This window comes from Sceloporus occidentalis, unplaced genomic scaffold (genome assembly GCF_023333645.1).
Source record: "Sceloporus occidentalis isolate IW3139 unplaced genomic scaffold, rSceOcc1.0.p SCAF_94, whole genome shotgun sequence".
Lineage (NCBI taxonomy): Eukaryota > Metazoa > Chordata > Lepidosauria > Squamata > Phrynosomatidae > Sceloporus > Sceloporus occidentalis.
Window position 1 is genome coordinate 1235323 of NW_028317074.1, and position 21933 is coordinate 1257255.

Sequence of the window (21933 nt, forward strand, 5' to 3'; positions counted from 1 at the left end):
ATATTGTTTCAATTAGTATATTATATTTTTATTTGCTTTAAAATAGACTATATTCTTCATTTATATAGTCTTAAATGTTTCAAATACTGTGCTAAGCCTTCAGTAGAAAATGCACACAATTTTCTGAAACAAAGCATGATTTGTATTTTGAAATATTGAGCAGATAAATTGGGCAGAGTTACACTCAGAGCTGATCATCAGGTCGCTGATTCTGCATGTTTAATTGCTGGACAAAGAGCTATGCCCACTCTCAACCCAGGTTCTTTGCTTTCCCTCTCTTTTTCGGGTCCATAGGGGCTAGCCTCACCCTTATAATGCACCTAACCCCATCTCTTACATAGGGGCTGTGTCCCTGCATGCATCTGTACGGAGCAAGATCGGGAGAGCTTCAGGGGTATAGTCCCGACTGTCAGAGAGAATTCCCAGCACCGGTGCAGCACCAGTGCGGGGAACTCTGATCTCTGACAGCCGGGGAAGGTCTGCGCAGACAACCCCCGCTACTAGCCACACCTCCTTCCGGCTGCAGCGTAAGTTGTCTACACGAATCGCGTAGACATCTACACACTGCCCCAGCTGCACACCGGGAACTCAGAAGCACCGGTAAGTGGGGCGGGGGGAGGGAGACAGGAGCATCCAGGTCCCCTGCAGCTGCGGGGGATCTGGATCTTAGTCGTCTCATAGTCAGACCTATTTGCGGTCTGATTATAAGATGACCCCAATTATAAGACGAGGGGTATTTTTCAGAGCATTTGCTCTGAAAAAAACCTCGTTTTATAATCGAGCAAATATGGTATATATGGGACAGACATAAAGGTATCCTAAATCTAAGACAAAACCAAGGACTGATCAAATTCAGTGTTTCTATGTAATCAGATTTAGACTTTTTTTACTGTAATTCCACCTAAGCTACCTGACTGCTTCAATAGGAATTAAGATGCCAAGTAGCACACAGGTGCTGCTAATCAAATACCCTTGATTAATTGATCACTAGCAAGTGTGACCACCTCTATAAAAGCCAAAGTTTTAGCAGATTGCTAGTTTGGAGCATTCAGGTGTGTGAACAAAATGCCAAGGAGGAAAGACATCAGCAATGTGCATTTGTTGCTGCCAATCAGTTGGGGAAGGATTATACAACCATTTCCAAACAATTTAAAGTCCATTATTCCACAGTGAGAAATATTATTTAAAAGTGTAAAACATTCAAGACAGTTGCCAATCTTCCCAGGAGTGGACATCCCAGAAAATTCACCCCAAAGTCAGACCGTGCAATGTTCAGGGAAATTGCAAAAAACCCAAGAGTTACACTTCAGATTCTACAGGCCTCATTTAGCATGTTAAATGTGTAAATTCATGACTGTACAATTAGAAAATGACTGAACAAGTATGGTTTGTTTGGAAGGGTTACCAGGAGAAAGCCCTAAAAAGGACATGGCAGCACGGCTTAGGTTTGCAAAGTTGCATCTGAACAAACCACAAGACTTTTAGAACAGTGTTTTTTGGACAGATGAGACCAAAGTGAAGATGTTTGGCCATTTTCAGCACAGAAAATACCAACTCTCAATCACTGCAGTGGAGTGGTGATTATTTGGGCTTGTTTTCCAGCCACAGGACTTGGGAATTAAGTCAACCATGAACTCCTCTGTATACCAAATTATTCTAGAGTCTAATGTGAGGCCATCTGTCTGACAGCTAAAGCTTGGTTGAAACTGTGTCATGCAACAGGACAATGATCCCAAGCACACCGGCAACTTGCAACAGAATGGCTGAAAAGGAAAAGAATCGAGGTGTTTTGATGGCCTAGTCAAAGTCCAGACCTCAACCCAATTGAAATGCTGTGGTGAAAACCTCAATGAACTGAAGAAATGTTGTAAAAAAAAAGTGGGCCAAAATTCCTCCACACTGATGTGCTTTAATTATAAACCCATACAGAAAACAATCACTTCAAGTTAATGCTGTTAAACATGGTTCTACAAACTTCCTTTTTCACATGATTGAACATACATACATTTCCTCCCTACATCTTGAATGATCTCATGGTCTTCCAAAATCCTTCCCCAGTAACATTTCTGAATTTAGCAAACAGAGTTTAGCAAACAAAGCGTATACCAGCTTATCAGACTAGAATAAATACCTTAGCTGTATGATATACAGTTATCCTCTGCTACACAATACAAATGTCATTATTAACTTACATTATAATATTTAAAAAAATCAGGTCAAAGAAATCCATGACATGGACTTTAACACTCATTTCTATTTGAAAACACAAACAGCCTTATGTCCACATTCTGTAATTATTTTGCCATTTGCCTGAAGTTAAAAATACACCTCTCCCTATAATCAATCACAGAAAATTTCACTCTGCGGAGTAATCAATTAGAGGCCAAACACACCTATTGCTATAATGACTTTAAAAACAAAAGGGACCCAGCAATGTAATCAATCATCACAAACAAAGCTATTGATTGCTCAGACCTTTGGCAATTGCCTACATGTTGACTAGATGTAATTAAACAGATTATCAGTTATTAACTTAACCAATTCAGGCCTGGGTTGTCTAGTTAAGTGTATGGTATTTCTCATTTCAGACTGAAAGTGAACTAGGTAACCTCTAAAAGAGTTAAAGAAATTAATTTAAATTTCACACATTTGCAGAGGCATGGACTGAACTGCATTACAAAGTGTATTAAAAGAAAGGTCTTTAAACGTTTTACACTGAAATGCTGGAACAATTCCCCTGAGATCTAAAATCCAAGACCGTTGAGAATTTTGTTTCACACCATTGGACAATATATTGGGAAGAAAAGAATGCAAAGGTTATTTTCAAAATTGGTGGCATAAATATTTTCTGCTGCTCTGACTAGGGGAATTTGTGCCAGCCAGCTAAACCTTGTTTTATACTGCAAAGGGCTAGGTTGCCACATAAAATGTTCCTTTTAAAAATCTGAAACTATTATATAAGATTTACCTATTAGCCTTTGTACAATTCGTACAAATTTCCAAAAATGAGGCCAGACCCCCATGAAACGGATGAAAATGAAGCTAAGAGTTTTTGTCTAAAGTTTGCAGGCTCTTTCGCTCCTGCTCTTTCACACATAATCTTGTACTTTATCTTATGGCAGAGCTTTTGGTGTTAAATTAAAATGGAGTAGAAGAAAATAGGTACTAATCCAGTACATTCCCAGAGACTCCGCCATTTTGAGCTACAATAATATTGTGTGAACATCTACCAAAATGGTGGAGCTTCTGGTGACATCCTCTCTCCCGATTGGAGGAAAGGACGTCACAAGAAGCGCCACCATTTTGGTGGATGTTAACTGGGAGGTTATTTCGGCTGAGATGTGGATGAAGAGAGAGAAGAAAGAAGAGAGGAAAGAGAAGATACAAGAGAGGGGACAGGAGAAGAAGAAGTTGTGAGACACGAAAACGTAGCTGCGAGAAACGGAAGAAGAAGGTGATGGCAAAGAAGGTAAGGAGACATTCAAAGACCATAAGAGAGAGAACAAAAATGAGAGCGTCAGAGAGGAAGAGTTAGGGTGTGAGCAAGTAAATGTGGGGATGTTGGACAACAAATTTCATTCCCGAATTTAAAATAACCCCCAATTTTTTTCCAAAATAAACAGGCAGGAAACAGAATTTGTTGTCTGAGAATGAATGGGTAAAAAATGACTCTGCCTTATTATTTCCCAACTATTGTTTCAGACCCTGCCTTATTATTGCCCCTTTCTCGGATTGTTTACCCTGGTTATGACCCTAGCACATCTGACTTTGCTCTCCGTCTGACCCTCTTGGTGCTTTGTGTTCCAAACCATGTTCAGGTGCAAGGTTGTAATTCTCCTGCAAACAGCTCCCATGTCTTCACCTCCTTGAACTGGGTAGGTCCTTAGAGAATATTTAAATCTATGAGATTTCTTGGAAATCATCTCTATTCAAAATGCAGAGTACAATCCAGAAGTTCGCTGGATTGGTCCTTTATGGTTTGAGACTGGAAAGTAAAAACCATAACTCTTCTGCAAACTCCCTTATCAATTCATACTCTAGTGAATAAACCTGTGTGAGGTATCAGTATGTAGCCCATGACATGTCAGTAAACTCTGTTTTGCCTTATTGACTAAAAATTCCAACCTATAACATCTGAAACATATATTAGGTAATGTTATTAAGTTTATTGGTCTCTGTGGGATGGTATTTGGTGTGACATGTGGTTTGATATCTGGTTCCAGGGCTGGACTGGCGATGGCAAGGCAGCTCTAGCACTTTAAAGTGGCGTCCCTCTAAAGCAGGGGTGGGCAATTAATTTTCCCATGGGGCCACATGAGAAATTGGAATGGTTTTAGAGGGCCAGACCTCTACAAACTACAAACTCCGAAGCCTTGTCCATTTTGTTAACTTATGTGCTGTTTAATAAAGTTATTCAAGCCTACGTCATTGGTAGAGGTGCTTGAATAAGTAAGGCCTGAATAACTATTAGCACAGCACAGAAGTGAACAAAATGAACAAGGCTTCGGAGTGCATACCGTATTTTTCGCTCTATAAGACGCACCTGCTGATAAGACGCACCTAGATTTTAGAGGAGAAAAAAAAGGAAAAAATATTTTGAGCTAAAAAATGGGCTAAAATATTTATTACAATAACTGAATAAGCTATGAACACAGTAAGACACACGCAGTAAGACACACACAGACACAGTAAGACACACACAGACACAGTAAGACACACACAGACACAGTGAGACACACACAGACACAGTAAGACACACACAGACACAGTAAGACACACACAGACACAGTGAGACACACACAGACACAGTAAGATACACACAGACACAGTGAGACACACACAGACACAGTAAGACACACACAGACACAGTGAGACACACACAGACACAGTGAGACACACACAGACACAGTAAGACACACACAGACACAGTAAGACACACACAGACACAGTGAGACACACACAGACACAGTAAGACACACACAGACACAGTAAGACACACACAGACACAGTGAGACACACACAGACACAGTAAGATACACACACACACAGTAAGACACACACAAACACAGTAAGACACACACACACAGTAAGACCTCCCTCCCTAACCCCCCTTCTCAGTATCTCCCCTCTAACTCCCTAACCCCCCCTTCTCAGTATCTCCCCTCTAACTCCCTAACCCCCCCTTCTCAGGATCTCTCCCCCCCCGCCCCGGTCACTTACCTTAAACTCCTGTGTTGGAAGCGTGAGGCGTTTGTCTCGGGTGCCGGCGCTTCACTGCTGATCGCCGGCGTCTGACGTCATATGCCGGCGCCCAGCGTAAAGCGCCGGCACCCGAGACAAACGCTTCCAACACAGGAGTTTAAGGTAAGTGACCGGGGCGGGGGGGGACACCGGACTCATTGGTGAGTCACCAGGACACTCTTTGCGGGCCGGTCCGAGCTATTCAGCGGGCCGGATGTGGCCCGCGGGCCGTGCTTTGCCCAGGTCTGCTCTAAAGGCATCATTGCGGCCCACAACTGGATATGCGCTGTAACTACATTTTTCTGCCCATGGAGCATATGTGAGTATGTGGTGATGTCAACCGATGGCTCACCAGGCATTTGCTCGGTGTGCCAGATGGCCAGTCCGAGCCTTTCTAGGTATATATGTTAAATTTTTCAGTAAATCTCCTTACTACCATCCCTCTTCTCCCTGCATGCAAAATGGATAAAACCAAATTGAAAAATTAAACTTATGTAAAGACCACAAGAAAATGTTGTATTTCATATAACCGAAGTTACTTGTTCCATGTTTAAACTGTATTCTACAGTAGCCACATGCCACTCCTTCTAGAAATAAAAAAACTCTGAGACAATTTATAGACCACAAAAAGCTGCTGGCTGGAAAATTTCTCCCTGAGGTAGAATATATCTTACAACAAAAGATTGTTGAAGGGCCTTTAGAAAAAAGGTCAAGCTGGGAGAATGAATGGTAAACAGCTTAGATAAACAGGTCCTATGATATAGTACCTGATGTTTAAATAAACCTGTGGTATTTTTAGCCAGCCATCTCTTTTTCATTTCCAGCCCTAGCAATTTCAATAAATGTAGCTGCTGCATTTTGCTCAGATTAAAAAATTTTCAATCCATGATGGTATGTAACATACAATATTTTAAGTGAATTTCATGCATGAAATTTCAGTAACAAGGTCACAAAGCTATACAAAAAACATCAATATCAGCCAAAATGTGTGGTATATTTTACATTGGTTCAATTTATTAAGGTTCACAGTTACTCCATTTTAGACCTGATCTCAAATCATCATAGCAGCATATATATATATATATATATATATATATATATACACTCACTGGCCACTTTATTGATTGTTAGCACAAATAGCGATTCAGCCAATCACATGGCAGCAACTCAATGCATTTAGGTATGTAGACGTTGTCAAGACAACTTGCTGGAGTTTAAACCGAGCATGAGAATGGGGAAGAAAGGGGATTTAAGTGACTTTGAACGTGGCATGGTTGTTGTTGGTTGAGTATTTCAGAAACTGCTTATCTACTGGGATTTTCACACACAGCCATCTCTAGGGTTTACAGAGAATGGTCCGAAAAAGGGAAAATATCCAGTGAGCGGCAGTTGTGTGGACGAAAATGCCTTGTTGATATCAGAGGTCCTCTACTACCACAGTGTGTTATGTGACCTCTCCAGGGGATTCCCTGTGGTCAAGCAGGAAGATAATCTCGTTCATATAATGTATGCTACAAGACTAAAGGCAGCATTTAACAAGTCAGTAAATTTCTGCCCTGGTCAACCATAAATGCTGCTATTGTGAAATGCGTAGGGGTAACAGCTGCTACAAAGCGGTAGAGCATAAATTCTCACAGAACTACATGACAGACTGCTAGTCCATAGTTCCCAACATTTGAAATAAATTTCCAAGGACACTTTGTAGCACAGCTATCAATTACTTATGTGAAAAATGCCCACTGCTCCAAAGCCCCACCCACTCTCTCTAGCCTACATAATAAGCATTATTTAGCTCCGCCAAGTTATTATCGTGTTGATAATATCACCAAATATTCACCAACAATAATAATCTGGAAATTAATCAGGGGCATTATCACAGCATTATATCAAAGCAAAATAAGGAAACTACATGTTTTTGAAGACACCAAGCTAAAATAAGCACACCCAACCAGACACCCACACTTACACACCCAAACACACTAAAAAACCCAGACAAACACACACACAATAACATACCCAGACACATGTGCACACTAAAATACCCATTCACACAATCTCATACCCAGACACACAAACACTAAGATACCCAGACACACATGTACAGGAACAATCACACTACCCACATACACATTAACACTACCCAGAAAAAACACATGTCCACAATTAGATACCAGACACACATTCAAACACACTCTCACACTTCACTTCAGCCTATTCTTCAATGTACCCACACTACAGCTGTGGGGTCATGCAATGTAACGTGACCACTAAATAGTGCCCCTGGGTTAAGCGTGTGCTAAAGTGAATAATTCTAGCCTTTTTAGGCTAAAAACAGTATGGATAGTAGACATTTGCAAACAGACCAAAAATGATTCAGACAAATTCTGTTTCCTGCCCTTTGTTTTGGACAAAAATCGGGGACCTTTTTAAATCCGGGAAGACGCCCACGTTTACTCACTCTCATTTTCGCAAACTTTATATGAAAAGTCTTAACTTGCTTAATTTTTGGCCGTTGCATGATTGGTAGGAACTGACAAAATTAACACATTTTGAATCGAAAAGTCTAATGGATAGACTGTCAAAATACACACATAAACACATACATTGTCGTTAAAAAACACCTGCCCATACACACATACATACATATGCACATTCGCCCTTACACACAAACATACTGGCTAACATTTGCCCTAACATACATATACTTTTAAAATACAAACACATTAACTCTCCTCTTTCTTTTTACCCTTTTTTCCTTATCGCAGATCCGTGACTGCCAATTTTTCTGGGACATGGGAATTCTATGCGTCCAACTTTGTAGCAAAAGTTTTTAGGGAAGACTCTTCCCTGATAAAGATTTGCACAAAGTGAAATCCATGCAGTAACAATCTGTCTAGGCTGTGACATAAACTGAAATTATATTAACATGAGTGTGTTAGGGGACAAAGGGGCTGAGCTGAATGCATCATGCAGCGGATTAGGAGACTTTAAAGAAACCTCACTGATTTAGCTATACATTACTTGCCAACGCACCCTTTTGCACAGCCCCTTTTTGTATATGTAAATATATATATATATATATATATATATATATATATATATATATATATATATATAGGAATAGAAGTGAAGTGACGGGACACTTGATTCCATTGTGCCATTGAAACATCTTCAGATCAAATTTCAGTAAATTTTTACCCATCCCTCTGACACAGGTATAAATTGTAAAGTTCTTAAAATATTTATTATTTTTTTACATTTTGGTTCACCCTCTAAATATCAATGTTTTTGTGGGTTGGGAGGCCAATATTTTATGTTAGGTATTGACCGAGAGCCACTGTCAGCATAACAATAAAGCCAGGGAGAAAGTTCATCTCTCAATAAATTGACAAAAATAACCCTTATCTTGTAACACATTGATGGTAAAGTCTTAAATTAAAGGAAACTCGCTTAGAGGTCTATATCATTATTCAAAAGCAATTATGCTTATCCATGGATTGACTAATGTGTGATCCTTCTATTAATACGTGGATTTCACTGAATTTTGGTAAGGTGTCTATCAACAGAACTATGATCTTTGTTGGTAATATGTATGCAAATGAGGGCTAAGCACTTCATTAACTATGTACTGCTTTATACAATACAGTCTTTAATATGAGAAATCAGGTTTTAGGTCCTAAATTTCCACTAATGTTAACAGCACACATTGGAGCTCATAGCCAAGTGCCCCCCAGCCCCTCGAACAAACACACACTAACATTCACACTAGGTAAAACCTGGAAGCATAAAGTAAAAAATCAAGGGAGGTTTCAGAGACATCGTGAAAGAGTAAGTCAGTGATCAAGTGGCACAGGAACTGAGGTCATAGACAGTCCAAGGATCAAATTCTAACAGCAGTCAAAACGTTACTGCCAAAGGAAACACATTGAATAATCAACACTGTAGGATAGGTTAGCATTTTCCTGAGGCTGCTTGTGCATACCTCAAAACATTCCCAGGTAACCATCCTACAGTCCTGCTTTTGAAAGCAGTGGAGAACATGGGCAAGTTGGGAGATCCACCTCTTGCCACACCCTCCAACACAAGTGAACTGATTTGGACTCCTGAAATGTTGAGGAGTAGGTTAGTGTGCTTTAAGTATCAAAGGGGCAGTTGCTATGCTTGCAATACCACAAACACCTCCCCCAGCATGTGTATATGAGTGATGTCAACGAAGACATCACACGAATAACATGTAAGTGCAAAACCCTCTGCTACACACTGCGCTTGTGCAGTGAGTTCAGCAGGGACTGGGCTAATGCCCAGCCCCTGCTGAACTCACTGCACAAGCCCAGTGTATAGCAGAGGGTGTCACACATGCATGTTAGGCATATGCTGCACATACATGTTAGGCGGGAGTGTTAATATACTCCCGGCCAGGCATCTTGTCAAATTTGCTCTGAAAGAGGAGGAGGACACACCTGTTTTGGGAAGCTGCCCAGGTGACAGTTTTAAGGTTATATTGATTTGGGATTGTAAGGCCACCCCCTTGGTTGTATTTTCCTGAATGTATAGGTCAGTTTCTGGACAGATCTATAAAAGCAGATGTGAGAGTATTATACAATTTTTATAAAACACTCTGTTCAAATACCTGGTAAAACCTGTACATGAAAATATACCGTATTGGCTCGATTATAGGCCGCACCCGATTATAGGCCGCACCCTAAAAGTTAGGTGCTTTTTTTTAAAGAAAAATTGGGATTCTTAGAAAAAAAACAACTTAGTGGAATAGATATGCTGTCACTCTGCTCCCCCAGATATGCTGCCACCCTGCCCACCCCAGATATGCTGCCACTCTGCCCCCCAACATATGCTGCCACTCTGTCCCCCCCTGGAATATGCTGCCACTCTGCCCCCCCCCGAGATATGCTGCCACTCTGCCCCCCCCGAGATATGCTGCCACTCTGCCCCCTATCGGAGAGTAGGATGCAGGTCCCCTGCAGCACTGCGGGGGATCTGTATCCTAACCCTGCTGCCTGCCCGGCGCCCGGAACTGCATGTCCAGGGCGTCGGGCGATACGAATTGCACATTCCTACACTATATTCGGGCAAATACGGTTATAGCTAAACACTAAATGTAAGTTTAGTTAGCGAAACAATGGCAAAAATATCTATATGCAAAGCAAATATCGTGAGTCGAGTGGGGAACATGCTTTGATTCACAAAAGACAGATCCAGATTTCATGCAACGACCCAAATGAAAGTGCCTCAGCCTCTCATGTCTTTTGGGTCAACACACCTCCTTCCAGGTGAGCTTGCCTGAGCCAGGCATTAGTATCATTCTCACACTGACTTGAAGAAAAATTAATTTACTACATGACAAAAACATACACAGTATGTTGGTGTTTCCATACCCATAACATGAGAATATGAAATGATAAACAATATAGCACACCACATAGAACAAATCATATCATATGTAAAACTTCATATGACCTCAGAAATATGACAATATAGAAACAAATATTCATACATTATGTGCAATTCATGCAATATATATTCCAAATAATCTTCCCTAATCCTACATTTATAGTTTTTCTTTTTTCCTTACTACATTGTGTAACTTAATTTTGAAATAAAGTGCTTTTCTGTCATCTTTGGACATTGCTGACCATACAACAGATTCCCGTAAGTGTGTATTGAAGGTATAGCATATGTTAGTCTCCTACCTTCATAGTTTTTGAGGGGGTGCTTTATTTTTTACAGATTGTATATTTTGAAATAGTATTCGTTTGATATCAACCTGGTTACTTTCTGAATGTTAACTTATGGGATCTCCATTATTCGTATTTTATACATGCTGAATCAAAAAGTGATTTCAAATGCATTTTCATGAAAGCAACATAAAACCAGGTATTAAAGGCAATTTAAGAATATGATATGTGGACATTATAATATGAAGGATGGGATTCGTTTGGATGAATAAAGGCATGGTATGCCAGAACAGCAACAATACTAATGAAATGAGGCATTGGGGAAATAATGGAATGGGACATGTTAAGATAATTGTATGCAGACATATATTGAAAGGATTATGAAATAGCTTCTAAAATACATAGAATATTGGGCTGATGGTTAGAAGAATGAGATGGCGTGTAAATGAAAATATTTGTTGCATGGTTTGGAAGGGTTTAAAACAAGCTTATGATAGCATGAGGATAGTAATGGCAAGGCTGGTATGGTAATGATGGTTATTCTGGTTTGTAATTGGTTTTTGAGTTCATTTCTGGTTGAATAATCAGTATAGTTATGTCCAGCTATTTTCAATACTGGCATAATTAATATTAAAATACCTATTTTAATATAATTTCTCGTATACTAAAAATTACTATCTAAAAATATAATTTATAGTGTTTAGGAATATGTTACACTAAGAAAGTTACTTTACCCCTTAAGGACAATGGGCAGCCCCTAAACCCATTGAAAACAATGCATTTTTATCCCGTACATGTACGGGCTTTGTCATTAAGGGGTTAAAGTAAAAGAACAGCACAAGAGCGCTGTGGACAAGATTACGGTATTTGCACAAATTTTTTTTTATATCTTAACTATATAATGTCTCACTTACAAGGCTTGGTGAGAGTTAGGTGGGGCATTGGATGTGTTGGCAGTTATCCTGTTTGGACATAAGTAGCTATGAGCTTGAGCATACCTTTCCAGGGAAGAGCTAGCCACTATCTAATCTTATATTTGGACATCTATTTCTATATCTCCAACAAATTAAAAGATTCATGTGTGCCTCCAGCAAGTGGGGAAACATGGGGAAAAATGACAACCCAAAACAGAATGCCCTGGTAGACTTTATTTCATAAAATCAACCATAAAGTAGGGACATAGTTTTGGAAGCTTTTTGATGGTTAATGCAACAAAAAAAGAGAGTGATTTGTTAGTCTCCAGAAACTTACTGGCAGGTAACTACAAAAGGTCAACATATGCCCTTTCTACTGCAAACCGGCTACTTAATATTGATAGGGAAAAGAGCAGCCAAGTGCATAGTATTATTTTATATTTTTTATTTATAGTTTTATCTATGTATACATATGTGTTTGTGTGCAAGTGTGTGTACATACTTACTTTGTCATGTGTACATGTACAATATGCTTAGCAAATTCCATATTTATATAAACCGAAATGTATATAAACACAGATGTAACCAATGTGTTGCTTTTACGCCCACCTGTGTACTTGTCTTGGTAAATTTCTGCAGTTTACTTGCTCCATATGAAAATACTAGTAAATTGGGCTGCATATGTAGGAACATTAAATTTCAGTATGAGGCAAGTGTTTCCCTGCAAGAAACCATTTAAAGCAACAGGCACACCTTGGACTCATTTTGCTCTTATTTATGTTTATAGTATGAAATCCCACCGAGGGGTAATCTTTAACTTTCTGCTGCACAATTCTTCACTTAGAAATCAGCAGGTCTTTCTTCCCCTTCATCTTTTATATGAACCAACAATTCTGTGTTATACATTCCTGTTAACTATTTGTTTATCAAGAGCTTACCTATACACTATTAGGCATGATTTTGTATATTAATATGGATATTTTGGGATTCTCCGCACCCCCCAATATACAACAAATAAAACAACAAACATTTTCACAACTATGCACACCAAAAAACCCTAAATGCTAAAATATATAATGACAAATATATGACAGAGTTTAGTAGCAACAAACTTGTGAGCAGCAAGAGAGGTTCTTGTTCACTTTGACATTTGTTGGGCAGTCCCTGCACCATGTGACTTGTTGCCAGTGCAGTCCCCATTTGATTGAACTGAGAAAATAACTCACATGGACAAACCATGGTATCTGATTTGATGGAAACATCCATCGGTTTTCCAGGTTACACAAACATGTGATGCATTTCACTGAATCATACTTGGTCTGACCTAGTGAGAGCCTCTGATAAATTTCTACTATGGATACAACAAGAAGAAAATAGAACTACAGAATCTGAGAGTGTCAATCCAATGCTTGTAAGCACTTAATTCACATCCACATGGTGCAGAACACACCACAGCAAAACAAGATTAATTGTTTGACGCGTTTCGCACTTCTGTGCTTAGTCATAAGATTTGGTGTGTTCTGCTCCATGTGGATGTGTATTAAACGCTTACAAGCATTGGATTGACACTCTCAGATTCTGTAGTTTTATTTCCTTTTTGTTGTTTTTGCTGATTGGTTCTGGTTTGTTGCACCTGTAGGACTCGGTGCCAGTTGCTCCTGCACACCCATAGACTGCCAGGATCTCTCTAATGAATGCAATTTCTATTGTGGCCTAGGGGATGGGCACAAATCAAATCAAAACTCCTAATGCTCCTTTCGGGTTGAAAATCCCAGGTTAGTCATACATGGGGGTGCAATTAAACAATACTCTGTGGCAAGGATACACAAGTGGTTAAGAATAGGGAAAATTGGTATAGACAATTTCCCACCCTTAGTATGGTAACCACTTGTTATCTGCATGAACTTCTCTGCACAAAACACTTATATAAGTTCCTCAACTTTCCTCACTTCAAAACTGTCAGTTTAATTACCTTATTTCTTTGTTCTATTAATTTTAAGATATCCTCTTGCTCATGGACTATCCCTCACAATTTTGATGCTTCATTATTATATTTTTCTTATGCTCAACTCAGGTTTGCTTGTTTAATCCCCATGATTTTGTTTTCTTCCTGAATTCCCTTCCTCTCCCTGGTATATCGTTTCATTGTTCTTATTATTGAAGTTTCTTTTTTTTTTTTGTCTGACTTTTTTCAGTATCCATATTTGTCCAAAAAGCTCACATTCACCTGGGAACAGTAGGTCTTTATCTGGCTCCATGGCAACCAAGAATGACTCACAATAGCTAATCCTTGAGACTGACAGGACTTCCTCTATTTCCTCCAGGTGCGGTGTCCCAGGTGATGAGAGGTGATGACTCTGGAGTAACCCGGGCAATGCATAATGCACAGCTCCACTGTTCAAACAAAAGCTTCTTTACACAGCTTTGGAAATGCATACAACATCTTTTCCCAATAGAATATGTGCCATATGTTTCATTTAAAGACCCACATATTCCTAATGTAACAAAGCCCTTCTCCATAAAAACAATGAACAACTATAATAACCTGACCATTATACCATTGATATTAAAATAAATCACAACCATCTTAAGCATTGTGTGTTCCTTCAGGCAACTTAATGGGCCCTCTGTCACCAACAGTATGTTTATTAATTTGGACTAAGCACTCTTCAACCAAATAATGATTCAGTTTTGCACATATTCAGCTGCAAAGGTTTAAAGATGAAATCTGGGTTTTAAGGCTCTAGCAGACCCATCGGTACCCTCTTTAATCACATAGCAACTGAAATGTTACGATTATTGCTGCATAACAGATTATTAGGGATTTACAAAAAGAGTTTTTGCCCTCACTTAGACCCCAAAGTCTCTCTTTCATTTCCAGTCTGCCTCAAGGAACATTTTATGGCCAACCAAGAAATTTTTTCCCCTACAAAATCATTCTCCATCTTCCCTGAAAAATCTCATATCACCTCATTAAGTATGCATTACAAAATATTACCCCTCGCAAGCCCTTTTAAGAGAATGGCTGAGTTTGCTGTACATCTTGCATAGTCAGCAGAGTCAGATAAAATATTTAATCTCACTATAATTTACTTGATTATTGAATAAACCCCAGCAGAATTTGCACTACTGAAAAACGGTAGCATTAGTATAAGCGTCATCTCAGATTTTGTTAAATTATTATTTTATCAGTGGTAGAATGGGCAAAAATGGATTGGATTACCAATGCACATGTGACACACCAAAGAAATGTAAGAATTAAATGGAAGATTGGGTTAAATAAAAATTTGCGTTGAAGGAGATTAGATAGTACTGAACTGGAGAAGTGAGCATGTCAGCTCAGAAAGTAATGTTAACGTATGCTAAAAAATTACTTTATTCTAAATAACCCTCCTTCAGCCTTATCTCCCTTGACAAATCCTGTTAACCAAGTGAAAAACAGAGACATCAGGATTGAGGCAAACTCAATTTACAGACACTTTCTTGTTATTCAAAATTGGAAGAATTTTATAAACTGCAGCAGTGATTTATAGATTGAAACAAGGTACCAAAACGGCAAAATGAATACGACAGCTGTTAAAAAAAAAATATGGTGGTAATGAACAAGAGAGAGTTCATTAAAGGAGTGGTGAAGAATAACTGAGGTTGAAAGCAAGCAAGTAATAGCAGTAGTTAACACATGAAGATGGAGTAACGTATGCATACAGAAAAATTGGTTGGGAACTGGTTTAAAAAAGGCAGAATGTTTCTCTAGGGTAGCTTCTATAAACCACCATTGCAGAAGCTTTGCAAAATGGCTCAGTTACTGTTAATGATCATCATATTCCCATGTTAGTGAGAATTTTCCTTGTGCCCATGATAATTACAAAAATATGTGGGAAGCCTGCACTTGGGTAGGCGCACATATTTCTATTCCCTTTGGTGCTACTTGCAGAACCATTGTTTGTAGACATCAAAGTCTTTTTTACAGGAAATCAAAATACCCCAAAATGTGTATAAATCATGTACATTACAGCTCTGACCTCCATGCAAAATACACCAACAGATATATTATATGCGCTGATCACTAGTGCACATAGCATTAAACATGGATATTTACACATTAATAGAAGAATGAGGTTTTATTGCCCCATATTTTTTTTCTAGGGAAAAACATCTACTGGTTGACATATAGTTTCAAAGAGGAGTTCAAATCTATAAATAGTTACCAGCCAATGAAATGTTGGTATTTTTTGCACTGTTACAAGTATAGTTATAATTAGCTTTTTTTTCAGCCTTACTTGGTTTGGTTTTAACCCTCTACGAGACATATATATGTTTAGATCATTCTTTATATTATGCAGGTTCCATACCTGCATTAGAAAGGGGCCTCTTACTTTACAGTAATTGTAAAATTGGTTATTATTTTAGATTGATTTTGGCTGCAGAAGAGTTAAATTTCTCTTCTTCCCGAATGGAGATCAAATAAAGATCCCAGAGGAGAAAAAAAACCCATGTGAGAGTGAAAACAAATAGAGAAGCGATTGACCTTTTAGTAACAGTGCAGCAGATTCTGTAATATAAAGAACTATATTTTAACTGTGTCAGGATGACATTTCCCCTTTAAAATCCCAGCTCTCTATGGAATTAGCCACTGAAACAAATGCACTGGATAGATGAACATTGTGCGCTAATCTCTGGAAACAATAAAAAAAAATACAACCGGCAAAGGAACGCAGAGAGAACAGATGGCTGAAATACAGGAGCAGTGTGCTAAGCTGTGTCCCTGTGTCACAGGATATAGATAGAGAATGACAGGCAGAGACAAGTGAGAGGGTCTGAAAGGGACAGGTAACGAGACACAGGGGAGACAAGCGAGGCCGCACATAGGAGTGTGCTAAGAGTGAACAAAAAGCTTAGCAAGCTGGTAAGTGAAGAAGGTTGCAGCAGGAAGAGATGGAAATGTACATGCTGGGGATGACAGGATTCACCGATCTAGAATAGGGTGTAATGATGCAGGTTAGAGGTAATGGAATAGGCAACAAACGTAGAGTATGTGGCAACAGGAAGCAAAGAATGCACTATAACTTCCCGACTCATGTCCTGGTCTGGGACGCCAACCTTTATAGTAAATAAATAGTCTTTGGGCAATCTCACTGAAAAAGGAGCCTCACTGAGTTTCTCCTACAAGAGGTTGGCTTGCCCTTTATAGTACAAATTTCAATTAAAAAAAATTATGAGTCACCTCGGTGACTGAACTAAGCTTTGTGCAGGGCCAGCTTAGCTCTCCTTGCAGAAGGAACCTGTCAGCCCTTCATAATGAATGGTGATGACAGCATTTTGAAACTACAACTGTCCTGCCAACTCCTGCTTTAGCAGATATATCCCTTTAAGGTTAGGTGGCGATCTTGTAATACTGTTGAAAAGTACCATAGCAACCAAAATAATGCTCTTGCCCTTTGGACCATTCCCTTGGTCGCTAAAGCAATAAGACCAACATTGCATCATAATTGTCCTTTAATAAACAAACACCAATAATCTTGATCTTAACTGCTCGCTCTGCTATATCATTTTAAAGATTAAGGGCTTGTTTTCTACCAGGCACTGGTCTGATTTTATTTAAAGGTTTTAGGGGTTAATCAAGTAATTTTACAAACCCTTTTACAAATGTGTCTGAAAAAAACAGGTAGAGATACTATAAAAATGACATTATGAAATCCATGGTAAAACCAGCTGAAGTGCCCGGGAAAGAACTGACGGAAAAGAGTTAGTAATGTGATAAAGACATGTTGGTGTAATGAAAGGACCAATAGAGAGCCCTGTTGATTTTTAGCTAGTTTTGTGCAAAAACAGAAACTCTGTCTCAAAATAATATGTTGGAATAACATACCCTTATACATTGTTGCACCTGGTGCAAGGACAAGTTTCTAGATGAAAGTTAGTAAGTACACATTGATGAAAGTAACCCCAAGTTTTTCGATAAATGTTAATGAACACGCTTTGGCAGACAACTTCTCAAAGACCTTTTTCTAAAGATATTAAAGTGCCCTCCTTCCAGTCATGATGAGACTCTGCCATGGATCAGTGGATGGCGCCTGGTGCTCTGCCCTGCAGCCTCTCTTGAACTGTAAAGCAGCGCATAGCTGATGGTCTCTTAGAGGGCAGGAAGGGACGTAAGCATAAATTGTTTCATTCTTCTTTTTACTGGTTATTAAGCGTGTATTTTATTTGGTTAATAATAATATACATGATTTCATCCGTTGAGTGAAAATGTCATCTTTGTATCCTCAAACCTGTTAACCCCTGCTTGTCCACACAGGCATGATCAGTCATGGCTTAAAACACCGGCCTACAAAGTAACAGAGGGGAATGAACTGGACCACCTTAAAAGCCCAGACAGCTTTTCAAGTTCTGATGTTTTTTTTAAGTTTTTGAGCTAAGTGCTTGTGGAACTGAGTGTTGCTTGTAAAACCGGCCTGTAATAGTATATATAATGCAAACGTTGTCAGTTTTCTAGGAGAGAAGAAATGCCATCTTACACACATTAAAATTTGTATAGCCTTGCAACATTTTATACTAAGGCTCAAAAATATGACAAAATCATGTACAGATAATCCCCTTTAAAACACCATTGTTTAGTTCTACGTAGCTTTGGTAGAAAAATGGATATAGCTGTATATATACCTGTTTTTTGGGGTCAACAAAGAAAAAGATGGAACATAAGCTTTGATGACCTCAACAGTATCTCCACTTCTGAGGTCCCAAAAGCTTATGTGACTTTTCTTCGTTTATTATACTGGCCCAATAAAATGTATCAACGTTGACTAAACACATGGCTTTGTTGCTTTTTAATCTGACTGTTAAAATGTAGAGTACGTAACCCCTTAAGGACAATGGGCGGTCCCTAAACCCATTGAAAACAATGCATTTTGAGCCCGTGCATGTACGGGCTTTGTCATTAAGGGGTTAAAAGTACTTAAAGGGGACACAGGAAACTGAAGCTCTATTTCCTATTTTTTATTTCTGAATTATAGCCTGCTTAAAAAGTAAATTGTTAATGGTTAATTGTTGAAATACCAGTAATCTCTATACTCTCGATATTTTATATTATAAAATTGCAAGCTTACTTATAAAAAAAAATTCTGTAGAAATTTAAAAAAAAATTTGGGCAAATGTGGATGTGGCAAAAATGCCCCATTGAAACTGTGGAGGACAGCCAATGTGAAGGAAAAGGAGTCAGTCATGTACAATGGAATCACAATTACCATTTTTTGATGTATGTATCTGTTACTCAGATTTTACATAGGGGTTATTCCCATGTTTTTTTGTTTGTTTTTCCTACTTAAAAGTCACTAACGGAGGATATGGATTGAACATTTTAATGTATTTTTAAGGTGGAATTTAGGATGCACTTTTTTTTTTTTAAACACCTGATTTTTAAGAATAGCTTGTTCAAATTTTAGGGAGCTAAAATTCCAAGCTGCAAAATTATGTTATATTGGTTGAGCACTAGTAGCTTATTTCATTGTGTAACAGAAAAAAAAGTGGCGGCATTGCATGAGGTCTCACACAATGCTTAGTGCTTTTCATGTGCCTGCAACTTCCCAGGTGTGGTGGCCTGTAGAACATGGAGGGGAAGCATCATACTTTAACATTTCAAATGGCCGGAGGAACACTTGTTTTAAGGGGTAGGGTTGTCATTGATTTATCTCCTTGTGCCCCAAGGAATGCTGGTCTTGGTGACTGTGTAAAGCCACTACGTAAGAGGAACCAGGAAGCCTTTGGACAAGTAAATGTAGATGGTTTCTACACGTAACGTGCAAGGAGGGAAAATATGTAGACGGTGGGACAATATTCAGCGTGTAAGGGGGTTGGCATCCTGTATGGACATGTGCTGATGCTCAGGAGCTACATTATCAAGCTGTAGATGTGTTGGTAGACTGAGGAGATGATCCATGATCCTGTCAATGTAGGTTATGTGAAAGGAAGAGGGTGACTGACTAAATCAGCAGATTTTGCTTTTCTAAAGTTCTAAAAAAGTATATTTTCTATGTTTCTGCTGCAGTTGCTGGGGATCCAAATGCTGTCAATCTTAGCTGGTTTTTATTCTCTCTATCTTTTTTCTCATTTCCCTATTTCTATATTTTTCTCATTTCCCTTTTGTCTCCCCTTATCTTTCTGTCTTTTGCCTTTCTCTCTCCTGTCAACCTTTTCCCTTATATGTCCTCTCTTTTCTCTCTTTCATCTCCCCTTTCTCTTCTCTCATCTCCTTTTTCTCTTATTTGTCTTGTCTTTCCTTCTGTCTACCAACCAAATATTTTATCTGTCACCTGTAAAACAAATCCTTTTGCCACATCTGCTGGGCAAATCTCACTATAGGTGTGGCTATAGCACTGGATTCTACAGAGAGTTTTCAGTTTACTTCCTACCATAGCTACCTATTCATAGCCATGTAAGATAGCTAACTATGCAGGGCCGGCCCAAGGCAAAATGCCGCCTGGGGCGAATTTTAAAATGCCGCCCCCCCCCCTTATCTACCCTTCCTCTCCCTCCGTCCCTGCCCCCCCCCTTGTACTTACCTTTCAGCAGTCCTGCGGCGAGTCTCCCTGTTCGGTCTCGGTGCCGGCTTGTAATGCTGAGCGCCGGAAATCTTCCGGCACTCAGCATTACAAGCCGGCACCGAGACCGAACAGGAAGACTCGCCGCAGAGGAGAGAGAGAGGGGCCCCTTTCTCTCTCTTTCGCTTTAAAAAAAAAAATAAAAAAATAAAAAAAAAAAAAAAAAAAAAGGGCTTGGGGCGGCTCCATTGTCGGGCCGGCCCTGTAACTATGTAATAATAATGGACAAAATAGGAATGATGTATTAGCATTGGGTCCATCAGTTACTATTAAAAGTCGTTACGTCCAAAAAGAAATTCAGAGGGAGATTGCAATTGTCTTTGTCAAGAATAGAGTTTATACAAGCAGCCCTGAGGTTGGAAACACATAGTTATTTAGATAATGGTATTCAGACTTAAATTAAGTGTTTGCAGTGCTTAAGGTTTACTCATTGCATGATATTTTCTAAAGTAGGTATATCTAAGACGACAATACAACAACAGCCTTTTCTGTTTTTTGCTTTTTTTTTCTCTCGCCAGCCTTATTTCACACATTATCTGCAGGGAAGCCTAGATAGGTTGTGGAGGCAGAGGACTATATAATTAGACAGGGTACGCTGTCGCAGTGATTGTTATAGTAGTACAGGTTCTTGTCTTCCGTCTGTGAAGAGCTGGAATTAACCAATCTGTCTTTATACCAACAGCAAGAGCAATGGAATACTTGCGCTTGGTATACAAAGAATGATTTCGGAAAAGTATGTATGTACTTTTAAACCACCTCTAAGCAAAATCAATAATGAAGGTAAAAGCAAAACACATAATACTACACTGCTCTGTAAAATCCAGTGGCGGATCTACCGGGGTCGCAGGGGTCGCGACTGCGACCGGGCCCCGGCGGCAGGGGGGCCCAAGCCAAGGGGCCGCCCGAAATCTTTTTTACGTTTATTTTTTTTTTTTAAATAAGGCAGGGGCGTCCAACATGCGGCCCGCGGGCCAAAGGCGGCCCACGAGACCTCGAGGTGCGGCCCGCGTAAGATCGGCAGCCAGGGCAACCGATCTTACACGAGCCGCACCTCAAGCCCTGCTACTTACTTGTGGGAGGGTCTTCTGGACAGCACAGAGGAAGCGGACTTCCTACTTCCTCTGTGCTTTAGCAGAGAAGGCAGAGGGAGGCCGCGCCCCCTGCTGAAGTCTGTGAGCGGCATCGAGGGAGCTGCAGTACAGGTAAGGGGGTGGGGAGGGTGTTTGAATGAGTGTGTGTGATTGAGGGAATGAATCTGTGAATTAATGATTATATGAATAAATGTGTGTGTGTGTGTGTGTGTGTGTGTGTGTGTTAGCATGGATGTGTAAGTGCTGGAACCTAGGCATGATGGGACTGTGATTGCTGTTAGCAATCACACTCCTATCATGCCAAGTCAGCCAGTACATGCTGAAACCTGGCCAGCTGCCCCCCTTGTGTAGTGATAATGCCAGCAGTATGGGGTCTGCACTTACAGCCACCCTGTAC

The 21933-nt window shown here is 39.6% G+C and overlaps 1 protein-coding gene across 1 annotated transcript in view; it reads right to left on the reverse strand.

The window, feature by feature from the left end:
• LOC149284365 (voltage-dependent T-type calcium channel subunit alpha-1I-like) overlaps nucleotides 1-21933 on the reverse strand; it is a 222516-nt gene that overhangs the window by 186087 nt on the left and 14496 nt on the right. The gene's annotated exons all lie outside the window — the stretch shown is intronic.